The following is a 9,450-nucleotide window of genomic DNA, read 5'->3' as shown; positions in this document are numbered from 1 at the left end:
ATTATAATTATTAAACTAATATAAAATTTTACTTAATCTACAGGCATAGCTGTAGTAGACTTTCAAGCATTCACTCTAATAGTCCTTTACAATGAATTGCAATGATTTTTTAAAAGTTACTAGTACGTTTTAAGCACAAAGACTTTAAATTTAGTAGTGCTGCATTGATTCAAAATTCTTCTCAGTAGTTATACACTTTTTAAGTTCAATAACATTTACTTTTAATGCTATTCACAACACCACCTACGATAGTGTTTCCCAAAAAGTTCGACGCTCCAAAGAGCCTAGAGCTCATTTGTATACCATTTGATGAAAGCAACCTAAAAATTATAGGTTGCAATCGTTATGGGATTTTAATATAGAGTTATGCACATATGCCCAAAGCGACTGAATTTTTACTACCTTTCACAGAGAGAAATGGCTTAATGACTTCCTGATTGGCTAATTTATAAACAATAATGTGGGAGTGCAAAAGCCGCTTGTATATAGTTACACATGATAATTAAAAATTATTTATTACAGTTAAAAGGTGCGAGACGAAATGAATTTAAAAATTACATTGTTAACAAACTTCGTGCCAAGTAGTGAGTATTTATTGAATGAATATCATTTGCTCAAAGAATATAATTTACGTTAGACAAAAAGTAGCATTTCCTTTAAATTCTAAACCCTTCTAAAGTGAGCGGACGTTGTATGTTATCTAAGATTATATTTATGTTATAAGAATGTTGAAACTTCACTCGAACGCTTTTTTCCAAGCAACGTTTCAATGCAGTTGTTCTTGAAAGTTTCTTCGATGTTTTCGTCTCAACCAACCAACATTTCACCACTAAATCAAGTAATTTTCCATAAATCATCATTCCAACAAACCCAAAATTAAATCCAGCCTGAACCCGAAATAGCAGCTTAAAAAGCAACTGCCACATAAAACAGCCACCCAAAACCAAACGAAGACTTCTTTTCATCAATCAATGATCCGACAGCTGAAAATCGCGTGAGCCCATTTGCAGCCAATTACAGTTAATTGTTTAATCGGCTCTATTGTTATGCGATTCTCAATTGTTTCGGCAATTATATCGTGAGATAATTTGATAATTTTCAACGGTTAAAAGGATTTTCTAAATGCAATTTGATTTGTGGCTGTCTAGTGGTGATTGGTGAAGGGTTCAGAGGCATGCTTCAGAATGGTCTGGTCTGGATATTTAATCACCTTTAGCTTTCAGAAATTATTGCTTGTCAGGCAGCACTAAATATAGTGTTTTTGGAATAGGTGGTTGGATAATTTTAATGTTTTCGAAAGTGTAAAATTGGGCCCTTGTTAATGGAAAAGTTTAAAAAGATACTACTTAAAATGTGATCCTCTGAGTCAGAGAACTGTTGCTATTTTCATAAGCAAACACTGAAAAGCAACGAGAATAATTTTCACCGAAGAAGTAGACAAATTGATAGTTCATTTATAGATAGAAGGATAATTTTTCCGGGGTAACCAACACCGTCAGTAATAAATCCCACTTTGCTTAGTAATTTGGAGTAGAAAGTGGGTGGGAATATTATAGAATAGAGTTGCATGTGCGAAGCAGGAAAATTCACCACTTGAATTTCGTAATTTTCGCACATCGCTTTTCGCAATTGAATTCGAACTATAAAACTGGGATAAAAGGGTGAAAGGCGTGATATTTATCATCCATATTTTTTATAGAGATCGCACATAATACTTGAATACGAAAAAGAAAGTTTAATTCTTTAAAATCTTCAGAACCGCGAATCTTATGATTTTGTAGCTATATGAAAGTATATATTTACTTCAAGGAAATGCGAAACTTGATAATTTGCCAATTTTTGGGTAGCGTAGAGCCTAGGAAAAATTATTCATTGTCTCCAAAATACTGCAAAATTGTTTAAAAACTTCACGAAAAACCTGCTTTCGTTCACACACGACCTTAATAAATTTAAAAATATCGAATTACAAATGTTCAGTTTCCGTCTCTTGTTTTGTTCCTAAACCCTGGCTTGTTCTTAAAGCTGAAAATAACTGTAGTATTTTGATAAAAAATCATTAGCTTGATAAGTCAATCTGAATAACCAGATCGATACTCAAGAACCGTTACTTCGTAGTGTTATAAAGTTACCAGTTGCCATGTTCTAATGTTCATCATCCCAGAAAAGTGGAGTTGCTGAATCAAACTTTACCAAAGCTGCGAACTTAATGATGGTGGGAACCGTCGAATAAACCCCACCTGGTCTACGAAAACTAATAAATCGAAAGCGATAATTTTGAGTAAGTTACTCTGCTCTAACCACTACTTAAATATTAGAAAATGACACGTTTCGAAATTATTTTTTGAACCCACAGTGCCCGTGGCGCCTGGGTTGCACCCGTGCACCCACAATTATGGTACCATCCGACAATGTTTATACGGTTTAGAAAATTGGCGGGTTGTCTAAAGTTTATCCGCCCTCCCGATCACAGTTAGCAGGCTTTTCAGAAATAGATGAGTGGCTAGAAATCCTTTGATTTTCCACCGACAACAACATTGTGTCCTTCATTCATTTTTCAAGTTTCAAATTGACTTTAATTTGCACGCTTTCTTACTTTAGAACACCAGTAAACGGCACTACCAAAAACTTCGTGTTTTAAAAGCAATTTTAAKCGAAAGGGAAACAACCGTTYCTTCTGATCACATGACCCAATAATTTAGCTATTTTTTCCGCTACTACAATGCTCAATCTTCAAKCCGAACGAAAGTATTTGCAATAAAACCTTTTAATAGACACAATACCATCAAAGCAGYATATTGAAATATTTTTYATTTATAAGTTTCTTGGAAGTAAAAAATTTTATAGGTGCATCGTTTCGCGAAGAACTGTTMTCAGTTGCGTTCTTCAGCACCTTGTATAAGTGAATTTTTTGGATTTTGGAATCGTAAATGGACTTTGTAAAAGTTCCTGTTCGGAAAACATGCATACTGAGTTCTAAATTGGCTGACCAAATGCATAATTTCCATGAAAGTGATTTTTTCAGTACACTCACCTCTAYATGGAGTGGTAGGAAACTTAMGATTTTCTAATGCCGAAAAACGTAAACTGGAATCGAATGGAACAGACACTATGAGACAAGAGACTAAATATGAAGTTTTCCCGTTCATAGTCCAGAACAAAACATAAACAAGGCGCAGTATAAACCAAAGGAGAATGMCTYCAAAACTTAAAGACTTTGAAGACAAACTTGACAAACTTAAAATACTTTGAATGCCCCTCAAACCCATTTTATAGAGCAATCGCACCTAAAGTGGAAATAGCGATGAACATTGCCAACTTTTAATAAGAAGATGACACTTGAATAGGAATATTAGATGGAGATGGATTTTTAGGATAATTAGATGAATATTGATAGTATGTTTAAACACATTTGTTAATAGCCTTGTCCAAAATCACACGAAAAAGTTAAACGTGAAATGATCTCTGTTTTACTAAACCGCTTTCCACCACTACTCATTGTACGGACATTTCAATTCATTTAACGTTGAAGAATTAATGATGTTGAATTTGCATGAAGGATGGGGAAGAATATTAACACAAACATTTTTCTGCCCAAGCGGTTACAAGCAAATCAAAATGCTATTTAGATCATAAACAACAAAAAAGCTGCAACAATCTATACTTAAAGGATCGTATACTACTAGGTACCTTTACGTAACGTACACAATAAGAGCTCAACAGTCAGTATTTAATGTTTTACCTGTAAATCAATCATCATCAAAGTGAGAAACAATGCACAATAACTTGAATATCACAAACAAAAAAACGGCTAAATTAATTTGGTAAAATTAATATAAGACAACATAAATATAAGGGGCTGTAAGATCAAAAGTTAACAAATGGAATTTTAGAGGCTGCATTTGACCAGCAAAGTTCTAATCAAGCTAAAATTTTGAAAAAAAACCTCTTTAGTATTCCTTTCTGAACGCTAGCTTATCGTTATGAAACACTAGCACATCCTGTATATCATGGAAATCTTACTGTTGGCCTCTTCGATTACAGTTAGTTTACAGAGAAAAACAATAGACAGGTAAAAAACGGTCAACAATTAAATTGAAACCTTCACTGGTTCTCGCAATAAATTGCAAAAGCTTAAACAGTTTGGATTCCATCGACTTTGCGAACGAGATATTGTGTCTGTATGTGAAAAATTCCTATTAATCCTTTATAATGGCGGAGTTGGCCAGCGCCCTGTAGAGAGGTAGCCGGAATGTATGTACGTTATAAAAGAGACATCTTCTCGATCTCATACAGACTTGCCACAACACGCCACAGAAATATTTCCTAAATATTTCAGAATGTGGCGTTTATCACAACGGCAACAGCTTCTTCCTCTGCATGAGGCCATGTATGTTTATTTCCTTTTTACGTGCCGAGGGATACTAAAATACAGCCTATTTTTATTATTCTTCTTGTAGGAGGAAGCGGTGGTAACTGAGAGAATGTTTTAAATTGAGTCAAAGTCCAACACTATCATCTAGTACAATGAGGAAGTTTCGCGGAACTGCAAACATGTAGGCAGATAACAAATCTTTTAAAGAGTATCTAAATACTACAAGTCCAGTATAGGAAAAATACAGAAACAATATGAAACCAGATAATGAACATAGTACAAAGACAATTCTCTCAACAATAATCCGTATCAATAAATCACCGATAGTGGTCATTTGTTTCCGAAACGACCGTGAATTTTTGCTCCCCAGGCGAAATTTTTCTTATGAATGGTCGATGATCGCCTAAGTAATGAAGGCCAATAAACAATTAGGCATAAATCGGGTGATGCGGGTGGAGTGCGCATCAATAAGAGTCCTCCAATGACATTTCCAAATGGATTTGCGTACTCATGGGGCAAATCTTTTTTTATTGGGGCATCCGTGTAATGGGATATTATCATAACATAATTTTTCATTCTCCGGTCTCTTGCAGTGAGCAGTGCATGCGAGTCTTAACCATCTTATATGGGGCATTATTTAATGTCTCCTGACTGTTTATTGCATGCAACTAATTGCGATTTTGTTTATCGGATCATTGCGGAAAGCATTTAGTTATTGTCTTGCATCGACTAAAACATAAGCTCGTGTGATTACAAGACTTTAGCGGTTTCGTAATGAACTTTGAACAGAGAATTTAATTTTATGAGATTTACTTTTCCAAATGTTGATTATAAAGAATAATGGCAGGTAAACTGCTGCTTGCTTGGTATGTTATTAAATGATCAACGGAAAGTTATATTAACAATTAAGTGTTCTTTGTAGGTGTGTCACATTCACCTACTAAGCAAAATATGATAATATAAAGGCAGATTAACAATTCCTATGGCAATAAGTGAATGTGAGCAACACAATTTTTGTTCAGTGGTTGTTGTTTGCATTGGGTCCTTAACAAAGAATTATTTATAAAACTGAAACAAGCGCATAAATTAAATGTTAGCAACCGAGGGTCTATCAACAGTAGGTACAGAAATTGTGAAACTTAGACGGTTGACAGACAAGTGAGAGTGAGTGAGAGTTCAATTTTTTAAATTTTTTTAAACTTTGAAGTAATAATATTTATATTTTAAAAACAACAGCTCCCGAGCAAGATTCGAGTCATTTTATTACTTTGTTCGGCTAGATGGAACAATATGTAAAAATGAAAGTTTCCTAAAAGTCATTATCAAAATTTAACGAAAATATGTGTAACGCATCTCAAGCAATATAATTCATTGATGGTTAATTTATTTCTTTTATTGTCCAAATTGCACTATTTATACGACATTTTGGGAACACTAAAGTTAGTTCCCACATTTTCCGTTCAATATTTAAGTCCTCGTTACTTTTCAAAGTTGTTCCTGAATATTTCGCAAACTATTTTCATTTTTTCTTTAAGCGAGATTTACTTTTTAAATCTTGTTGCATTAATTTTCAAGTTCCTAACTATATTCGACTGTTATTTTTGTTTAGATCTCATATATAAAACAAATTTATATATGTATCAGCAACTTAAATAAAGAAGGAAGAAAAACCCCTTAAGTTTTATAAAGCAATAAGGCAACGTCGTCTACAAAAAGGTTCTACACGTTCATATCACTACACGTTAACATCCTTATTACTAATGCAGGTCGACATGGCTTGCTTTAAAAAGCCATATGCTCGTATATAACTTTATAGTGGATGATTGCCCCACATAATAAATTCAGCATTTCAACTGGAAGAAAACAGTTAGAAGAAGTTAGAAGACTATTCAAAAGTATGTGCTAAAACGTTGTACTAATTGGTTTGGATCCAGTTTATATGCTGGAGAAACTATTGAAAACTTTCGATGGTTTATCAGCTGAAAAATACAGGGTGATTAAAGGGTGAGTTAATTGGCTTCATTTCGTATAATGTCTGTGAGTATAAGGAACTGGCAAACTTTTCGGCGAGTTCAGAACTCTTAATATGGTGCTTTAGTTTAATTAATAGTAAAATATTGTGAAATATATTCTCATTTCACTTACATAAGCTAATTTGTCACTGGCAATAATGCGTATCATTATTAGTTCCACTTTTAAAATAGACGCGATTCTGTTCTTTTGAAATTGTTTCACGCACCCATGCAGACAAAATGAAAATATCAAGGAATATTTCGTGAAATATTTATTTTATTTGATCTAAAAAGTATGATTACTATGTTTCTCTGGTCATAGTTATATTAATTTGACAATTTAATCAGAAACGTTTTTGTTTCCTCCCGAGCCTTCAAGGAAATGACGAGCCCTTAAAATAATGGTGAATGTTCAGTAGCCTTAAAAACTGACACCTATGGGGCAAAGAAAAATTTAAGCTGTCTGACTGAATGTTCGCTATCGCTCTTACGATCGATGTTCCTAACATTTTTGAAAAACTTAATTTTTTAATTGATATCTAAAACTGTTTGAAAGCCAAGCAATTGAGTATAAAACAAAATGAAATAACTTAATTTTAATATAAGACAAGCGCCTATAGAACGATCTCTATTGATTCGTGGATTACCTAGGCGTGATTCGTATCTATTGTTTATTTTATAATTTAAATTTTATAGTTGAAATAACTTTAAGAATTAAAAAAAAACGAAAATCTGAAAAATAATTTTTTTTCTAAAAATCTTGATTTTCGAAAATACAATGTATGTGACCCTCTGACTGTGCAACTTTTCCTTAATTTAACACACTTAGTATATCTTACGGTTTCAGAAATCTTTATGTAATGTATTCTTATCTTGGACACAATGTATTGGATAGAACCATAAAATGTATTAAAATATATGTATTATCTATACATCATATTAATGTATTAATTACATATTATTTAATATGTAATTGTCAAAACAATTACATATTAAAATAGACATATTTTTGTGAAGTTCTTCTATTTTGTCTCGCATTTTTGACTGTATACCTACTCATTTTTTTGCAATCCCCTTTAAAGCTCAGTTTTATTGGAATGTGTGAATGCCTATGTGAATTTGAAATGTGTTTAATGTCGCTTTTTAAAGTTTATTGTTGTGGCATTGACTATTGTCCTATTTTGGTTGCACGAAAACGTATACAAATACAGAAGCAAGAAGAACGGCAAAACTTTTCAAATTGATCAGAAAATAAAAATTTTCAGGACTAAAATATCAGTGGCGGTCCAAATCATCAAGAGGGTAAAAGGTACTCTAAACCTACAAAGAATTATACAAGTAGTGATTTAAAAGTAACGAAAAACTGTTCCCATATGTATTTGTTACTGACAACATAAGTAGGTATTCGTTAAAATATATTCGTTTCTTGTTACTTTCGTTACTAGTAGAAGAAACACGAGAATATGGAAACTGATGTATTTCGCATGAATAATTTTATAATTTTTAAAGCATTGACACAAAAACGCACTGACTGATGATGATTTACAATAATTTTAATTGAATAGTATACAAGGTATTATCAATAAGCGCAAACATTTTGAAGGTTGATGTGTAATTATTTATATCAACTCCCTGATTACAAAGAGCCGCATTTAAAATATAAGCGTTAACACAAGGAAAACCTGATTTCTGAGCAACCCCTCATAATAATATATAAATAATGTCCCAACCATTTAAAACCATAGAAATATCGATCACGCTTTCTAAATTGTTTAACGTCTCTTAAAATCTTCTTGCTTATGAGTTTCTAAAATAGCGGTTTTTAACAAGTGGCATACTATTGCATATAAAAAACTATTTTGTCAACGCTTCGAATTCATTTATCAACGGCTACTTTGCCTATCTAATCCAGTTTACCCAGTAGCTCACGGTCGGAAAAATTAAAGAAAATTTCAACTATAATGTTCCCCTATACGATCCTGTTAAGGCAAGGCCGCTTATTCAATCAGTGGGTTCTCACGCAATCTGGACGATTTCCAAACCCATAGCCTTGCATCAGTGGTTTTCGAAGAATAATTGCTCTCGTGCTTTATCATTATTTTGTGGTTAGAGAACCACTTGCGGCTGCAATGATTGACGGCTTCTGAAAAATGTCCGAGAAATGGTTATTTATGGCGTTAGTTATGAAATATGGACCGGCCGATGTCAGATGCGAATACCTCTCACATTGCCGCGAGGATCATTCAAAAGTATAGTCTTGCTGTATAACTAGGGGCAGATCTATGAGTTTCCCCATTTTTTTTTCTAAATATTAAAAAGTTTCGATCATTTAAGCGTTAGCAAGCAAACATGTCTAATTTATATCGAGCCACACCGTTAGAATAACTGAAGGCAGGTTTATGACCTGGCTCTGACCTGTGAACTTCCAACACCCACAGCTCTGATTGATCTTTAGATAAAACATGCAAAATATTGCTTTTTTTGCAATTAGATTAACGCTCGGAGGTTTAGCTGATTTTTTTTATTTGGGACCCTCGATAGCCCCTCCATTTGCAATTCATTGTATATTACAAGCTGTCCTTTTGGTTACCTCTGATTATACAAGGTGAATCGGTAATAATCGCACATACGCAAGATCAGAATAGTTTTACAACAACTCACATACGTTTCCCATGTCTTGGACGTTATTTGCGTGCATTACGTTATAATTTCGTATTATTCATAGTTTTGAAAATGTGTCTTGTTTTTCAACCCACTGCCGTCTCCAATTTCAAACCCAATTCAAATCAAATTGCACACATTCAATCTCCGTCAAAATTAATTTCTAAAGGTCAACGTAAAATACATGTAACAGTTTGTTTGTTACATGTATTACGTTGTTAAGTGGCAAGGAAACAGAAATATTTTTTTTCGCAAAAACTATGCAAACTATGAATCAACCAAAAAAAATGAGTTGATTTCACCCACTAAATAAAAAGTTCAGATAGTTTTTGTACCACGACACTCAAGAATTCACCACTTCTCCAAAACGGCTGAACTCGATCGTTTCATCACAATATGAGTCAT

This window comes from Dendroctonus ponderosae, unplaced genomic scaffold (assembly GCF_020466585.1).
Source record: "Dendroctonus ponderosae isolate FM_Combo_2020 unplaced genomic scaffold, Dpon_F_20191213v2 Dpon_F_20191213_2, whole genome shotgun sequence".
Classification (NCBI taxonomy): Eukaryota; Metazoa; Arthropoda; class Insecta; order Coleoptera; family Curculionidae; genus Dendroctonus; species Dendroctonus ponderosae.
This window is presented reverse-complemented; position numbering follows the sequence as displayed.